Source organism: Hordeum vulgare, chromosome 5H, assembly GCF_904849725.1.
Source record: "Hordeum vulgare subsp. vulgare chromosome 5H, MorexV3_pseudomolecules_assembly, whole genome shotgun sequence".
NCBI lineage: Eukaryota > Viridiplantae > Streptophyta > Magnoliopsida > Poales > Poaceae > Hordeum > Hordeum vulgare.
In genome coordinates this window covers 187,574,609-187,578,159 of record NC_058522.1, presented here as the reverse complement: position 1 = coordinate 187,578,159, position 3,551 = coordinate 187,574,609, and positions in this window count along the sequence as shown.

The following is a 3,551-nucleotide window of genomic DNA, read 5'->3' as shown; positions in this document are numbered from 1 at the left end:
CGGAAGCCTACGTCAACGACATCGTGGTCTAGTCAAGGCAAGCCAAAACCCTGGTGGAGGATATGGAAGAGACCTTCGCCGGCTTGCGGGAGGTGAATCTGAAGCTCAATCCCGAGAAGTCCGTTTTCGGAGTCCCATCTGGCAAGCTACTTTTTTTCCTGGTGTCGCACCGGGGGATCGAGGCTAACCCAGTAAAGGTAAATGCCATAAACAAGATGAGCACGCCCACGACCCTTAAGGAAATGCAGAAGCTAGCAGGGTGTGTCACTTCTTTGGGTCATTTCATCTCCAAGCTTGGTGACCAGGCACTATCCTTCTTCATGATCATGAAAAGGAAGGGGCGCTTCGAGTGGACCCCAGAGGCCGACGCTGCCTTCGAAGAGCTCAAGCGTTACCTCACAAGCCTGCCGGTCATGGTGGCGCCTCGCCCTCAGGAGCCCCTGCTTCTCGATCTTGCAGCCACCCCACAATCCGCCAGCGCCGCTTTGGGGGCAGTAAGGGACGAGCAAGCCGTCAAAGGCGCTAGTTTGGGAAGCCACAGAGGGCCCTCGCCCAATGCTCTAGAGGGCTCTCGCGACCCGCAAGCTCCAAATCACCCGCAAGTGGGGGGACCCGAGGTCAAAACTGGCAAATCAGGTCATGAAGGGCCTTGCCTCCCAAGGCCCTGGTCTTCCCTCCGGACGATGAAGCGTCCCCGGGCGGTCGCGTCCTTGTCGAGCACCCCGTGTACTTCATCAGCACGGTACTGCGGGACGCCCGCTTGCGCTACCCCATGCAGCAGAAACTCCTTCTGGCGCTCCTCGTCGCCTCGCGCAAGTTGTGTCACTACTTCCAAGGACACCCGGTCAAGGTCATCTCTGCTTACTCCTTGGATAAGATCTTGCACAACCCAAACGCGGCAGGAAGAGTTGCTGAATGGAACATCGAGCTTCAGGCCTTCAACATCGAATTCAGCACAACCAGGGTCACCAAAGGGCCACATTGGCTGACTTCGTGGCAGAATGGATGGACGCACCTCCCCAGGGGCTAGAAGGGAACCAATCCCTTGCCCTCGGAGCGGAGGCGCCCGAGAGATGGACAATGCACTTCGACGGAGCCATTGCACGAATGGGAGCAGGGGCTGGCATCCTCCTCACTTCTATGCCATTTAGCTCTGCTTCCAAAAGGGGAGAAGGTTTGCCACAAGATAGCGGAGTACAAGGGCCTCATCACCGGCCTCAAGGCAGCGGCGGCCTTGGGGGTCCAGCACCTCACTTTGATGGGCGACTCCCAGCTCCTCGTCAACTTCTCCAACAAGGAGTACACACCCAAAGACGAGCATATGGAGGCATACCTGCAAGAGGTGCATAAGATCGAGAAACATTTTCAGGGCCTGGAGTTGCAGCACGTCCCGCTAGGCGAAAAGGAGGCGGACGACATCGCCAAAAGAGCTTCGTGTCGTGAGTCTCAGGAGCCTGACGTCTTTGAGGAGCGACTCTTCAAGCCTTCTACGACACTGTCACCCGAGGACCCGGCACCGCACAGAAAGGAGCTCCCCCCAACACCACCCTCGGGGGCTTCGGACTGTTGTCAAGCCTCGGGGGCTCGGCTGCTCTTGGCCATGAAGGCTCAGGACGACGACTGGATGCGGGAACTCAGTGCATATCTGCTCCGTGGCGCATTGTTGGAGAAGGAGGAGGATGCGGAACGCATAGTACGACAAGCCTCGGCTTACTGCATGCGAGACGGCGCCTTGTACTATAGGCGCCCGAACGACGTCGCGCTACGCTGCATCTCCAGGGAGCAGGGGCGTGAGCTACTAGCCGACATTCACGGAGGGGACTCCAGACTTCACTCTTCCTCGCGCACGCTCGCAGGTAAGGTGTTCACGTCAGGTTTTTACTGGCCCATAGCCCTGGACGACGCTACCGAGCTGGTCAGGTCTGGTGAGTCCTGCCAGTTCCATGCCAAGCAGATCCACCAGCCCGCGCAGGGCCTCCAGACCATCCTGCTCACGTGGACCTTTGCGGCCTGGGGGCTGGATATATTGGGGATTTTTCCGCGGGCCGCGGGGGGCTTCCGCTACCTCTACGTCACCATCGACAAATTCACCAAGTGGGTAGAGGTCGAGCCCATGCATACCATCTCGGCTGGGTCCGCTGTCAAGTTCATCAAGGGCCTCGAGATCCGCTTCGGTGTCCCCACCCGCATAATCATGGATGACGGTTCGCAGTTCACGAGTTAGCTCTTCAAGATTTACTGTGCTAACCTCCGTACACAGATATGCTATGCGTCGGTGGCCCATCCGCGGAGCAATGACCAGGCAGAGCACGCGAACGCGGAGGTCTTGCGGGATCTCAAAGCGAGGAGTTTCAAGAAGAAGCTCAAGGCTTGTGTCCGAGGTTGGGTCGATGAGCTCCCGTCGGTACTGTGGTCCATCCACACCACTGCAACAAAGCCAACCGGCGAGACCCCGTTCTTCCTCGTCTACGGAGCAGAGGCAGTTCTTTCCCACAAAATCAAGCACCGCTCCCCATGGGTCCTGATGTTCGATGAGGAGCGTCAGGAGGCTGCGCGGGGGACGAACCTCGTACTACCACTACCGAGGTCGGTGACCTCGACCTAAGGCGAGTCCAATCGAGGGAAGTCTTGCATAAGCTTTCGCCCATGTGGGAAGGCCCCTTCAAGGTCGTCCACGTCTCGAGGCCTGGCCTCGTGCGTCTGGAGACTCGAGATGGAGTCCCCATCTAGAATGCTAGTAACATCCAACACTTCTGCAAGTTCTATCCATGATGACCCTGCACCACCCCTCCACTGCCTCTGCATCGCCTCTGCATCGACCCTGCATCGTCCTTCAATTCTTCTCGAATCTACTTCATCCCATGACACTCTCACGTAATAACGAGCCGAGGCTGTATACGCTTAGGGTCCCCCGAGGGCGCGGAAGGGGTCCATCCCACGCCTAGTGGGGAAGACGAAGAAAATCAACACAATCCACCAATGGCTTCCGAAATCAGGCGCCTAATGCCACGGGGGTAGGTACACTCATGAGGCCAAAGCATCCTTGCGACCTCCCCGATATACCCCCACCGTGACACTCTCATGTAATAACGAGCAGAGGTTGTATACGCCGAGGGCCCCCCGAGTAAGCAGAAGGGGTCCACCCTATGCCTAGTGGAAGACCTTAGCTCCGCGCTGGATGGCGATGGAGGCAGAGAATAGATTAGGTGCCGGACGCGGCTTGCATTTAACTTTTTCTTGCTTGGATTTAATGGTATTTATGAAGTCAAACCTCGGGGCCTTTCCAAATTAAGCTTTCCAAAAAAGCTAACTTCCCCACATTCTTCGCAACGTGCTCTTTTCCTATAAGTCGTGCGACCGTCTGCCCTCACCCGCTTGTAACCCCCGTGAAGGGGTTGGGGGCACGGTGCCGGCACCTCGCCAAGGCCTTGGTGCCCGAATATACGTGTGTTACTCACTCACGAGTCTATAGACTAATGCCAACTAGCACTCGCACACGAGGCCTAATCGCGGCTCGGTGCACCACCCTGGAGAGGGAACAACATTTGGTT